Source organism: Oculina patagonica, chromosome 5 (assembly GCF_052425735.1).
Source record: "Oculina patagonica isolate OP01 chromosome 5, crgOcupat, whole genome shotgun sequence".
NCBI lineage: Eukaryota > Metazoa > Cnidaria > Anthozoa > Scleractinia > Oculinidae > Oculina > Oculina patagonica.
In genome coordinates, this window is record NC_135762.1 from 9,779,894 (window position 1) to 9,795,016 (window position 15,123).

A 15,123-nucleotide genomic window follows, 5' to 3' on the forward strand; every position below is an offset into this window, starting at 1 on the left:
ACTTTAAGAACAAGGGTCAAACACCGGAAGCTAACCCTGTGAATAAAATCGTTTTAACTCGTAGAATTCTGTCATTATTTGACCAAGGTCCAATGTCTTCAAGTTAGCAAATAATCGCAACAATGAAAATTGACAGTGTACAGATAAACAGTGTCCATAAAGCGGGGTTGACAATGTATAAAAGTCTGTGACTTGGGACAGTGTCCGTTGTCCGTATTAACGGGTGTCCGTATTAGGCGGGTTAATTTAAGAGAAAATGTATGAGGTATTTGTCGGGACCAACAAAACTGTCCGTAATACCGGGGTGTCCGTATTAAGCGGGTGTCCGTAAAGCGGGGTTCCACTGTATTTTCTTTCATTTCCAACTCCTAGGATTCTGCTTTAATGTACACAGTACTATACATGAAAAGGTTTAGAACATTAAAAGAACAAGCTCTGGCTGCTTTATGAAATGAGTTGTACCAGAGTAAGGGTTTCTTTTTTATAGAACTTAAGGTGGCTGGTAACGGTTTCCAGCATTTTCCAGCTCTTATACTTTGACGGGTCGTTACTACAAATCTTTATCAGTTGATGCTACAATAATGTTATGAAATTAATGCCCAATGATTGGTGAATATGTTGTGGTTATTTTCATGACGTCAGTGGTTACTATAGCAACAGTATAACCTGTTAAAAACACCTTTAATTTTGTCTTTAAGTGCTTATATCTCAAAAACGAGCTCGGTGACCCCTATTTTTTATTATTGAACATTGATCAGCATGTTAAGATACAACTTTTTGCAAAGTTTTAAAAAATTCTACGAAGCGGTTTCAGAGCCACCTTAAATTTTCAAATATTTAAGGTGGCTCTGAAACCGCTTCGTAGAAATTTTTTTAACTTTGCAAAAAGTTGTATCTTAACATGCTGATTAATGTTCAATAATAAAAAATAGGGGTCACCGAGCTCGTTTTGGATGGATTGCAAATTGAAAACGTTAGCCAACATTTTCAAGTTGTTTCTGCATGCTGTAGTTTGATTTCTACCCCCATGGGTAAAGTTGCCTACCACTAATGTCAGAACAGTTTGGACCAAAAACTGTGAAATCCCCGTGACATATTTCCTTTAGGTGTCAAGCTTTAACTTAAAATTTTGTAAAGAATGTATTATGGGAATTCGTTATTTAAATGAAATTAAGTTATATTATACTACAACAATCAGATTACTTACTGTTGATTACTATGAGATGATAGTTGATTTAGCCTTTGGCCCCAACAACTATTGCCTCATAAGTGAATATGTGTCCAGCAGTAGCACTGGAATCTGTATGATAAATGCGAGTGCTGCTATGCTACTGAAAAAAACTGAAAATTTTTTTCAGGCTTTGAGCGGAATTTGAACCCTTGACCTTTGCGTTACCAGTGCAGTGCTCTAGCACTAAGCTATCAAAGCCACATGAGAGTGGTCGTATCTGGGTTAGCCCTTTTATGTGGATGTGAAAGGGCTTTTATGTCCACATAAGCGGGCTAACCCAGATACGACCGCTCTCATGTGGCTTTGATAGCTCAGTGCTAGAGCACTGCACTGGTAACGCCGCACTCGCATTTATCATACAACTATTGCTTCATAGAAATTTTGGCTCATAGTCTAATCATTGTTTTCAAAATTTCACAGGCCAAAAATGTAATTTGTGATGATCTTAAATTAGCATAAATTACTATTTTGCCGGCACGGATCAGAGGGCTGGGTGCGGGTTTGAGGTGCGCAGTGTATAGTGGGATTTGAGTTTAAATAGGTGGCCGTTAGAAAGGTGAGACATTCTACGGTCAGCCTTCGTCACGTTTTGGTCAATGTTTGGTTTTCCACCGGACAAAACTAAAGTCAGAGAAATTATTCCTCGGAACAATCGTGATCTTCTTGGTCAGATAAGGATCCTGTCGCGACTATAATTTCAGTTCTACCAATATTTTGTCTTGGTTCTACGAGTTCGAGCGATGAGGTGCCGCTGAGCAGATGCGGGATGTTGAAAGAAGCGTGTTGCTCGTCCTTTCGTTCAATAAGAAGAGTAATGAAGATCAGTTTAGAGCTAACAAATCGGTCCTAGAAGCAATTGAAGACGATATCGTCGTAAAGACTTTGACAAATCCAAGAAAGCGTTCTATCGGGGAATGTCTTTTTAGTCACCGTTCTGCTTTGGAATACAAACATCACGACGTGGCGGATGTCGGACGAAGACGATGAGAAGAAAACTTATAGAGCTGAAGCAAAACCAGGTCTCTGTAGAGTTCTTTCTTGTGCTGGTCCTGCCGACTTACGGTCAGAGTGGCTAGGCAAAAACGCCCTGGATCAAGGTGTAGTTTGTTCCATTTTACTTTTGGTTTGATTTCCTTTTGATTTAATCATGTTTTGTTTAAAGGCAGATTGCGTAGATCACTTCAGTTTTGGAAAGAAATTCCCACGCCTTGTTTCATAATAGGCACTATTAGTCGGGCTAAATGTTGCCACTACTTATAATTCCACGGTTTTTTGTTACAACGAACAATTAATCCCTAATTTATTGGTGATGAAAATTTATCTGTCTTTGTTTAGATCACTATAACGGGCTTATTAGTTTTGAATGTATCACTTTATTTTCTACACCTTCTATCTGTTCCTATTTTGATTCCTTGTTATTGTTATTGTTTTATCTTGATCTCGGTAGCTTTTTGCGCATACATTATATTGTTGCTACGGGCTAAGGTTTCCCGTTAGTCTCCTATGCATTTTGCGTCCTACGGTACTAGTACTTTGCTTTATGGCTTTTTAGCCTTCTGCTTGAAGAGCACGTGACATTGAGGGGTCTATGATATGAGATTGTTTATGTTTAAGATTTGAATACAGTGCCCTTGAGGGGTCTATGATATATACGAGATTATTTATGCTGAAGATTTGAATACAGTGCCCTTGAGATTGCATAGAAGAGCCAATATTGTTGGAATGCAAATAAACCATTATTATTAATATTATTATTATTATTGCTTATGTTGAAGATTTGATTACAGTGCCCTTGAGGGGTCTATGATATGAGATTGTTTGTGTTGAAGATATGAATACAGTGCCCTTGAGGGGTCTATGATATGAGATTGTTTATGCTGAAGATTTGAATACAGTGCCCTTGAGTTTGCATAGAAGAGCCAATATTGTTGGAATGCAAATAAACCATCATTATTATTATTATTATTATTATTATTATTATTATTATTATTATTATTATTATTACCAAAAATAAGTCGTATTTGTAATGTATACTCAAATTTAAGTCAGAATGTATTTTTAGCCATTGTAAATATTTTAGAAATATACAAAGAAAATTATTACTATTATTATTATTATTATTATTATTGTTGTTGTTGTTTTTGTTGAAGATGTGATTACACTGCCCTTGAGGGGTCTATGATATGACATTATTTATGTTGAAGATTTGAATACAGTGCCTTTAAGGGGGTTTATGATATGAGATTGTTTATGTTGAAGATTTGAATACAGTGCCCTTGAGGGGTCTATGTTAAATGATTGATAATGTTGAAGATTTATTATCACTCCCCTTTAGGGGTCTGATATGAGACTGTCAATGTCAAGTATTTATATATTTTCATAGTACCCTTTAGTGGTGTATAGAGTACATGTATGCTTCTTGTCGTTTTGTTTCTTCCTGGAGTAAGCGTTCATAAATATTGAATTGCGTTTCTCTGGTACTGCTTGTCTGTATGTATTAGCTTGCTTAGTCTCTCTTTTGTTCAAGTACCATGCGCCTTTTTTCCTAGCCGGTGTTTAGTTGTGATGTCTTATATTTTGTCTCCCCTTTTTGTTTGTTTTCATATATTCCTTTATTATCACTTTGTTTCGTTTTTTCTTTAGACATTTCTGGCACGAGGTTATAGTCTTCACCTACATCTGATACAGGAGAGGTGTCTTTATTATTATTAAAAAAAAAAGAAAGAAAGAAAGAAAGAAAGAAAATGAAATTTACAGCTCTTGTTTTTGAGTGCTTCAGCGATTTCTCTTAGTTACACAAGAGTTTTCAACAGATGGAGATCTACAGATGGAGATCTTTTGCCTCAACTGTGTTGGGTACCAGTCCCATCCCGGTAAAGCCCATCAATTGTGCCTCGTTCATGCAGTTAATGCTGTATTCGAGCTCATCAGTGTTTACTATCAGTTGCCCATTCCATGGTTTCAAGTCGCTGCACGATCTGGCAAGCTTGAGTGTCCCAATTATCCTTCACTGCTATTATAGCGGTTAAAGAAAGTACGGTACACCAGCTAATCACTGAAAGGAATGCCCAGAATCAAGGTGTAGTTTGTTCTGTTTTGCGTTTGCTTTCAGTTTTGATCCTAGTTACCCTTTGGTATTTTCCGAGTCGCATTTAGCGCTTTTCATCTTATTTTACATTAATTCAATTGTTTTTGTATTTTATTTCCTAGATCATGAGTCTGAAACTTTGCCATTGCCATTTATTGATCCCTCTTTTCGTTTACTTGTTCTGTTGGTGTATTGTGATATTAAATCTGGTGTCAAGTAAAAAGATTGCGTTTAATTATCACTTCAGTATTTTGGAAAGTTTTTTGGTGCACCTTGTTTCATATTAGGCACAATAAGTATGGGTTCAAGTTTCCACTACTTTTAATTCTGGGGTTTTTGTTGTTACAAGAAACATTGTTAGATTTACCGGTAGTGATGCTGGAATCTGTTTTTGCTAAGATCGCTTTTAGGAGCAATGTTAGTTTTAGTGTTGCTCGGATCTGTCTTTGCTGAGATCGCTATTACGAGTTTTTTAGTTTGCAATGTTTCGTTTTATTTTCAACACCTCCTACGATATTTAATCCTTTATCTATTCCTATTTAAAATTCGAGGAAAAGCGTTTGTATTATTGATCTTGATCTTTGTAGATTTACGCAATAATTTTAGTATTCTTACAAGCCAAGGTTTCGCGTTGGTTTCCAATGCATTTCGCGTCCCACAATGTTAGTACATTGCTATTTGGCTTTCAAGCCTTCTCTTTGAAGATGACGTGGCCCTTGACATGTGCCGTTTACGGTTCTTAATGTTGAAGATTTGCATACAGTGCCCTTGAGCGGTCTGTCAGATCATACAAGTTTGCTTATTTTGAAGATTTGTAAACACTGCCCTTGAAGGGGCTGATGTGAGACTGTTGATGTTGAACAATTGTATATCAGATAGTACCTTTGAGTGGTATATAAAGTATGTTTGTTGTAGTTTTGTTTCTTTCTGGATAAAGCGTTCATAAATATTTTATTGTGTTTCTTTGGAAGTTGCTTGTCTGTTAGCTTGCTTAGTTTCTGTTTTGTTAAGGCAAGTTGGGGTTCTCTTTAATTTCGTATATATTTCCCCTCTTCTTTGCTGTCACATATTGTTTTATTTTCACTTGGTTTTTTCGTTTTTTCTGCAGACATTTTTGACACGAGGTTCTGGACTTCATCTACCTGTAATACGGGAGAGGTGTCTTTAATAATGGAGAAAATGAAATTTACAGCTTTTGTTACCAGAACTTCCGGGACTTAGTTACGCAAGAGTTTTCAACAGATGGAGATCCTTTTATGACTTTTATACAACTTTGTTGGCTACCAATCTAATCCCTGTCAAGCACATCAATTGTACCGCATTGATCTGCAGTATCTGCTGGATTCAAGCAAAATAATCAGTTTCCTTTATTCATTGCGCTTTCCATGGTTTCAAGTGGCTGCACGATCTGTGAACTACCCACTCAGATGATGGTCTCTTTCACGGAATTTCCGCTAACATGGCCCTTTGGCCTCAACCTCTGTTGTGAACAATTAGTTACATTCTGTTGACACTCTCTAGCAAGCAGATGAGAAGTTCAAAATTATAATCACTTTGCTCTAGCCCTTTCTTTTTATCTCTATATGTTGGCTTGGCTGGCCAACGCACCCAATTTAATAAATGTCTTGTGTGTCCGGATGTGTAGTGGAGGCAAAATATGTAATTTGTGATGATCTTAAATTAGCATAAATTACTATTTTGCCGGCACGGATCAGAGGGCTGGGTGCGGGTTTGAGGTGCGCAGTGTATAGTGGGATTTGAGTTTAAATAGGTGGCCGTTAGAAAGGTGAGACATTCTACGGTCAGCCTTCGTCACGTTTTGGTCAATGTTTGGTTATAATTGTTTTTCCTATGTCATCAGTGGATGCAGGATTACGCTTCGTTTTGTTCAAATATTTAGTTCTGCTATTATAATTGTATCACTGTAAGATCATATGTTTCGAATGACGCTTCGTCTTGTTTAAATATTTAGGTTTGCTATCAGAATTGTATCACTGTAAGATCGTATATTTGGAAAAGTATTTGTTTACAGTAGTTAGATAATAATACCCTAAACCCCCAAGGGTTGCGCCACTGCCTTGGTCGGGGCCACACGTTCCCCGTTTTCTCCACTTGCTGGTTTTTAGGGGTTTTCGTGTCCGGCTTTGGTGCACTTAGTATTTGTCATTTATTCATACCTTGTATTATATGTTGAGATGGAATAAACGGGACGATGGCTTGGCTGGCCAACGCACCCAATTTAATAAATGTCTTGTGTGTCCGGATGTGTAGTGGAGGCAAAATGTTGCTTTATGCACAGCGTATCAAATCGAACGTTGGTTTTCGAACTTGATCAAACCCAATCAAACGTAGATTGAACGATTAAATTCGATGTTGTTTGGTCACCGAACGAAATCGAACTCACAAAAAATAAATGCAAATCGGACCAAATGATAGTTCGATAAAGTTCGATGAGGTTTGATTTAGTTCTGTTTCCGAACGATACCTAAGCGAGCAGCTCACTTTTTATCACAATATAATCTGAATCGAGCAAAATGGAATGTTTGGTTTTCCATCATTTGATTATCATGGGGATAATAAATGCCTCAATTGATTCAGCCATCAAAGTAATGTTCCCTTTATTTCCATATTTATTTTTTGACCTAAGATTCAGAGCATCTCAGCATTTGCCGGGCATTTGTTACCCGGGTTGTTACCACAGGAAAGAGTTTTATGAGTTTTGTAAATTAACAGCTGCAACTTGAATCAAATTTCGCCATTCCCAAGGGTACGCTCCCAGTTACATTCCTGAATAGTAGCATATATTCCTTCTAATTCCAGCGCACGCCGTATTTTCCTGGCTTGTTGCTTGGTTTTGGTTTTAAGACACTCAATTGAAATCTGATTGATATGTTTTGGTAATCAAATGGTGACGAGTGAAATTAGGAAAAAAAAAGGCTCGGAAATTATTAGCATTTTGACAAAATGCAAGTGAAATTATTTCCTAATTTCACGAGTATACCATTTGATTACATTTTAAGAGCGAATTTTTCTCGTGACCGAGTGAGAGGTGGTACAAAATTTTAAACAAGCCTACCCTCAATTTTTTTTCAGAGATACCTTATGGTGAGTCGATCAACGTGCTATGATTTTTTCTTTAAGAGCTATCTTTGTTTGGCAGAAAAAAAATTAAAACTGTCACGCCCGCCGACTGCCATGAAATGGTCGCATTTCATACCACGATTAAGAGCATAAGAATGATGCTGCTCACAAGCGCAAAATAAAGCAGACTTCTCTCGATTTTGTGTATATGTTAAGGAGGCATTAACAAATGATTTGATTCTAAGAACCGCATTGCAAAGATCGATTTGAATATTTAGAGCCTGTTTAAAAATTACAAAAATTTGATTGCTTAAAAATCTCATTTTGGACCATTTTTTCAAAGAACTCTTTTCCTATGCGGTATAACTCAGAATCACTTAAGACTTGGGTTTTAATAAGCGGAAATGATGTTCTTTTTAATAGTATAAAAATCAGCCTAGGGCTTTTAATTGCTACGAAGAACTTCCCCTTTTAATTTGGACGAAATCACAACACGGACTTGTCAACAACCGCAAATAATCGAATAAGGCTCGAATTACGCTTTCCCTTCTCAAAGCCAAAATTCCGACAAAATCTTATTAGTAAACACCCTATTTGATCCAAAATTCAATATTTAGCTTACCTGGCGTAACAATTCGTTGATGATTGCTTTGTATCCTACTTTTGTTTCAAATACGTTACCAGCACTCGAACGGTGTTTACCAAATCACAGTATTCGGAATTCCCGAGAATTTCAAATCAGCAATAACTTTGCCAGAAGGTCCTTGAAAAAAACCCACCGCATTCCGGTCTTCACAGTTCCAACCACATTTAGTGAAAACGGCCAATTCAGACACTTGCTTCACAGTTTAAAAACCGCGTTTTGGCCGTTGTTTTTGCAGAAGATCAACTAGAGCGAAAATGGCGGCTTGACATCTGTCACGCAATGATATGTCACTTGAGGGGAGGTTACCCATTGAATTAAATTTGGTGGGCTATGTACTTTGAGAAATACCGTAAAATTTCGGTTATAATCCTTGGATTTATACAACTTCGTAAGTGGTTTTGGTGGGGCTTAATATAAACGTAATGGCACATAAACGGGGTAATAACAAGTCTAAAAACCCTTTCGAAAAAGTCACGGCATATGTAGATGAAAGTACGTTTTCACGTTAAAAAAACACATAAAGATACTATAGAAAAAAAAAATATTAAACCTGAAACGGGGAAGGTCACTGAGTAACTGTTGCCGTTGTTGGTGCATTTTTAACGGAGTACTGCAGCTGTATTTTTGGTTGTTTTGTTTTTTCGAAGTAACTTTTATTTTTTTTATTTTTTGGTTTTATTTTGGGGAGGGGTTTTAACGTCAAGGTCTGGCACGGATTAAAGAAAGGGGTCACATATTTTTTTGTTTTAACAATGTGGAAATAGCATTTTTAAATATCAGAGATTCTATTTACAAATCAGAAAGGAAAAATAAACTAGATTAGGTGCAGTTCTAACAATATAATGAGCGTCGCGCCATAGTTTCCAAAGCAAACAAGAACTGATAATTTATTTTGTTGATTCGTGCTTTTAATGAGCAGAGAATTTTACAGAGTATAGAATGGAAATCAATTACTCTTTTCAAAGATTAGTTGGGGGATACTGCTCCCAAGATAAGCGAAGTCGAGCTGCGGAAAGAAGTTCTGTTATACTCCCTCTGCGTTCATATCATTTTAGCGCGGCATCAATCTTCAATGTACCTTTGAATATTTCGGACATTACTATCTGCCCAGCTCATCGGTTTTCTCTGGGCAATGGATGGAGAAGAGGTTCGCAACGGTGCCGCGTTCCCGCAGAATTATTGAGGCCTGCCAAAGAAGGGAAATCACGCAAGTCTGACCGCGGAATCAACACCCGGGGGGACTGTATGAAACGGACGGGGATGCTCGTCAGAAATTTTGAAAAGAACCCCTAAAAGAGAACAATCTGGGTGTGGCTCTAGCTTTTCTTGACCCCTAGACGCCTCCAAAAAACTAAAAATAGAATTGCTATTTGTATTTCTGCGTGTATAACCCTGAACGAGACCATTTTGGCTGAAAATATTGCTATTTTTTCGCGGAAGACCCTAAGTGAGACCAAATATCAAAAATTTATACCCCCGTCACTTTCATATGCGAGTCCCCCCCGGGAATCAGAAGCGCTTTTGAGAACGATCCTTCGACGTACGGGCATATTTGTCCCTGCTGGGTCTGGTAAGTCTTTGCGATTTTTGTTAATTTTCTATAGAAAGTACAGTCGAACCTCGATTATCCAGATTTCCGATTGTCCGGAATTCCAATTTTTCATGAATATTATATTCAAGACCAAACTCTTTCAAAATTTAAATGCCACTTTCTTCCTCCAGAAACCATGGAATTATAATCGGAATCGTAAATTACTATACCCAATAAGTGAAGCTTCGAAGGATAGAAACTGTGACGCCTCGAGTGCGCTATGTTTATGAATGAGCGTTATCGTCATCGAATTCGAGCTAGAAGGGGTTTATTGTAAGTCAGTTCTCAGTCCGTTTAATATTGTGGTTATATAAAATGCGATATGATTAAGTTTAAAAAGGAGAAACCTAACACAGTGTGATTTGTTCTTTTTCTCTGTTTTAGTCTGATAAATTCTGGCAACAGTGGTGACGGATATATATAAAATCGAGCTTAGTGCCGTCTGATAACAAATGTCGATTATGTAACGTTTTCCTGACGTAATAATATGCTGAAACAGAAGCACCGCATTCGAGTAAATGCTAGCCTGCCCGGCAGGCGTAAAAAGGGGAGGGAAAAAGACGGGGAAGAGGGAACGCCTGCCTTAAGAGTCCCCTACGTTTTTTCCCTCTTTCTCTCCCTCTTCCCAGCTCCCCCTTCCCCCCCCCCCCCTTTCCGACGCCTGCTATGCAGGCCTATGTGAATGCAGTCGAACATTATCGCGATCCCGTTAAAAGTGTGCGGGGCGTTCCTAGTGATCTCGTACTGATAAGTTGATCACCCCCCAAAGTAATAACAGTAAAAACGTTTATGACAGACTCCTCTGTGTATTGGAAGCGGGAAGGGTGAACTCCCATATTATGGTTAAGTTACGGATTTTGGTCACACATATATGGTGTTCAGGACGTGGCAGGCTGCCTGTCAGTTTAACCAAAAAGGTTCCGTTTTGAGCTGCACTTAAAGTAAAACATACTCTCGTGATTTGTTGGCAGTCTTCAGATCATTGATAAGACATAGAAATGGTATCCGGCTCCGGGGTCAAATTGAAAAGCTTTTACCACGCCCAGATGGGGTTCCGTATAATAGTATAATAATTTTAACAGGAATAAAAAGCCTGTACAAATTACTGTACCGTTGGTGCTAGATGCAGTGCTTTTCAAGTCTGTACATTTTGATTATTTTGTATTGAATAAATAAAAGGGAAAATGGAGTTCAAAAAGCGGCTTTTTTATGACCGAGTGAGAGGTTGCACATGTGGACGAACAAAAGAGCATAAGAAAACTTTTAAAACGTGAATTCGAGTTATCGGGAGGCGACTGTATTTAAATGGCAGTTGAAAAATGCAGACTTTATAGGGAGCCCCCTGTAAAGTACCCACCCACCCCCCGGGAGTTCGTGACTCATTGCGTGACAAATACGAGGGTTCACGAGCAATTACATGTAACCGTTCTTTGAACTTCACAACATCTCATTTGAGGCTTAAAACGTCGTTAAGTGAATCTGTTCATCGTGTTATCAAGTCCCTTGCACGAATGGCTGTATGGAACCTGAAGTATGGTTAAAATTGTCAAGAAATACCATGTTTACGAGGGCCTTTGCTAATAGCGACTGATTGTATCATAAGCAACATAGCCGCCCCCGTGCAATTTGCCGATAAAAGAATGTCAAGAATGGGGAAAAACAATGTTTTACCACTGCTTTTGCAAGGTAAGAGTAAAATATTAATAAATAAACTCGTGTGTAGCTAAATGATAAGATTGTGTTCGAATTTTGGCTATATTAAGAGAAAGTGTACTGCGTAATTCGATTATTTGCTTTGTTTACATAAGTCACTGTCGAGCGATTTCTTCGAAGTAGGACGGTCTATTTCTTGGATAAAATCAAAAGCCCAGAGCAAATTTTTATATAATTAAAAAGTACATCATTTCTACTTATCTAAGCCAAAGTTTCAGGCGAATCCGAGTTATACCGCATAGGAAAAGTACTTCCTGAAAAACGTCTCCAAAATGAAATCTGTAAACAATGAGAAAATGGCGATTTTTAAACGCCTGCCTGGATTTCATAGTTCAGTTGATTATCCTTATTTTAGACTCATAACATTCGTCAATGCCTCCTGTACAAATATACAAACTTGAGAAAGGTCATCTTCAATTTACGTTTTTGATGAGCTAAGTTCTTGTGACCATGTTCGTCGCTCTCGTTTCGGCCATTTTATGTCGCCGGGCACTCGTTACAGTGTTTGAATATTTTCTCGAAAATTTAAATAGATTTCAACGAAAAAAATACACCACGTTTATCGACTTACCATAAGGTATCTCTGAGCCAAAAATGAAGGTAGATGACTTTGGAAGTTTGTACCGCATATTTTTGTTTTCACGCGGTCTACAAAAAAATTCGCTCTTAATATCATAGGTGTCAAATTACGCTTGCAATTGTAGGTTTTTGACTGGTAAATTGCATCGCGAACTCCAAGCTTTGAAAAGTTGAAAGCATACATTTTGCTCAAGCTCGCAAGTTTTTTAGTCTTTGAAAAAAACCTTTTAGAGATTTTTTTTTGCTGTTGACAAAAAGTTTCAAAGATGAATCAACTGTCAATTATTTCTCACATTATGACCGTAGTTCTTCTTGAATGAACTGAAAACGGACAGTGCCCGTGTAAAACGCGAAAATCCGCTCGATGCCATTTATGTAATTGGCTTAAGTCTAGAAGTCGTTTTGACGTTTTGAAATATAAAATATCCTCAAACGTTTTATTACAGGCCAAGGCTAGTTGGCTTAGATGAAATTCAAGCGAAAATCTACAAAGTTTAAGCTTTAAAACATCTTTTATTACGGACGCCATCTTGCCGCTAACAACGTTGCCATGGCAATTTTATAATTTCACATGTGAAATTATAAATTTACGTTAACATTTTGCGCCAAAATTAAGGAGTAATTCGTCACCTATGATATTAGATTTAGAAATTGGGGAGGGGTTAAATGTGACAAAAGTGGTTTTTTACCTTGCTTTACAGGAATATTTTGCCTGGATAACTTCAGAGAAGTGAGTGACATGTTTTTTTAACGGTTGTATTTGAGTACAGTGGAACCTTGTCAATACGGACACCATGAGGACATACCAAAGTGTCTGTATCATCGGGGTGTCCTTATTGATCGGGGTCTCAGACAAAACGTCACAGACACATGTTTTAATTTATCAACACAAGGAAGAAAGCAGACATTTCGACAGCAACAAAACGTTGTTTAATTGTATTGTAACTGTTACAAGTTTAAACTGTGGAAACCTTAGGGTCAATTATCATACTCTATGAATAAAACTAATTTTCAAGTACTTGAAAAAGGCCATAACTTTTCTTTATACAAGGCCGAATAAAGCAGACATTTGAACAGCAACAAAACGTTGTTTAATTTCTTAATATGTTACTGTAACTGTAACAAGTTTGAACTAGGGAAACCTTAAGCTTATCTTCTCATACTCTCGGACTAAAATTACTTTAATGTTCTTGAAACTCAACAGAAGAATCATTTGAAAAGGTCCGCGACTTTACTTTATACAATGAATAAGGCAGACATCTTAACAGTAACAAAACGTTGCCTAGTTTCTCCTGTAACTGTAACTCGGACAAGTTAAAACTAAGGACTGAAACCTTACGCCCATTCACCTACACTCTCGGGCTAAAATTAATTTTCTCTTCTTGAATCTCGACAACGTGCACAGATGAACAGTGTCCGTAAAGCAGGGTTAACGATGTATTATAAGAGTTTATCACTCGGGACACAGAAAAGTGTCCGTTGTCCGTATTAACAGGTGTCCATAATAAGCGGGTTAATTTTATAGAAAATATATGAGCTTTTCCTCGGGACAAACGAAACTGTCCATAATATCGGGTGTCCGTATTAAGCGGGTATCCGTAGAGCGGGATTCCACTGTATTTATAATTAGATCCCGCATACAATTTTATAAATGGCTCACTACGCATTAGATTGCTCGAATATTATATTTTGTTTCTGTAGGATAAAAAAAGACAAAGATTATATGATGCCATGTCCAGTCACTTATTCCAAAACCATTTAAGGAATAAACAATATTCTTTTCTCGCTCATTAGGTTCCAATTTCTTTATTTTGAATTTTAGCTACAAGTTCCGTTCGATTTGGTTTGGAAATCGAACTCACAAAAAAAAAATATTTTTTTCAATTTCGTTCGGTGACCGAACAGCATCGAATTTAATCGTTCGATGTCTTCCAAATTCGTTCGATTGAGTTCGATGACAAATTCGTTCGGTTTTGTTCGATTTGATACGCCGGGTTTATGCTATTTCTTTGACCGGTCATTCTGACCGGTGACTGACCTGCAGTTATTTCAAGCCCTGTATTCTTATTTCGTGAGACGTAAATCTGTCTCCCAGTATTCTAAAGCTGAACTTGATTGATATAAAGAAAGCATTCTAACCCTCTTACCTTTATACGTGTTCGACCATGTAACACTGTGTAACACTGTCCTGACTCACTGCTGACTGGCGACTGACCGGTGGTTATTTCAAGCTATTCGTTTTAAGAGACACGCGTATTGGTAATCCTGCATTCTACCGCCTGGCTGGAAGTGAAATCGGCATTGAAACAGACTCTCTTACCTTAAAAAAAAAAACAGCGAAAATGTCTTCGACCACAAATCACATGCACGCCGCCATTACAGTGTTTACACTAGAGCCCATTCTCCGCTGCCAGTCCGGTAACCACAGTAACGCAAGTCCAAAACATAGGAACCTCGGAGCGCAGGGACACCGGAACACCCAAAGAGTGAACTACAGTCGAAGCTCTCGTAAGCGGACACCCTCGGGACGCGAAAAAAGTGTCCGCAACTGGAGCTGGCCGCTTACGAGAATGATTCTCGTAAGCTGCCACTAGAGGTGTAGGGGATAGATGGCCGCTTACGGGAGCTTGCCCAGCTAACAATAACCGGACGGACGTGGATGACGACAAAACAAACACTGAAATATGGTACTGTAATCGGTACTGTAAAATCATTGTGACGATTGGTGATGTGAAGTTGAATGATAAAAACAAACAGAGGTTGTAAAATAGGATTTTCTTTGGAGTGTCCGCTTACGGAAGCTTAAAAACAAAGAAAAAGTCTAACGCCGTAAAAACTAAAATCTTAAATTAAGACGTTTTTTCATCTTAGCGACTGGTGCCTAGATAAAACGGGAATTTTTACTTAACTTAAGACGCTTCATCTTAATCAAGATTAAAAATCGTCTTAAATTAACCCTCGGACGTACAAGCAAACTCATACCCCCATCATCGTACAAGGGGGGGGTGGGGTGGATGGAACCCCTCCCCAGAGTTTTCGTTATATTAAGGCGTAGCGAAATTATTTTGCTCTGAGACGAAAGCCCTTAGCTTACTCTACAAGATGACATAATTTAAATTGGCTGTGACGTCATATGACGTCACGTGACGTCATAAGAGCCACCATCTTGGATCCGCCATCTTGGATTTCAACAT

At 38.0% G+C, this 15,123-nt stretch overlaps 3 protein-coding genes across 7 annotated transcripts in view; all 3 read right to left on the reverse strand.

Annotated features, from left to right (window-relative positions):
- LOC144655424 (uncharacterized) overlaps positions 1-14,620 on the reverse strand; it is a 223,723-nt gene extending 209,103 nt beyond the window's left edge. The window contains exon 1 of the mRNA XM_078515683.1: positions 14,407-14,620. The gene's annotated coding sequence lies outside the window, so the exon portion shown is untranslated. The remainder of the gene's footprint in view (positions 1-14,406) is intronic.
- Positions 1-15,123, reverse strand: part of LOC144655397 (uncharacterized) — a 111,894-nt gene that overhangs the window by 68,881 nt on the left and 27,890 nt on the right. The window lies entirely within an intron of this gene.
- The window catches only part of LOC144655393 (uncharacterized), a 200,824-nt gene that overhangs the window by 42,375 nt on the left and 143,326 nt on the right, over positions 1-15,123 (reverse strand). The gene's annotated exons all lie outside the window — the stretch shown is intronic.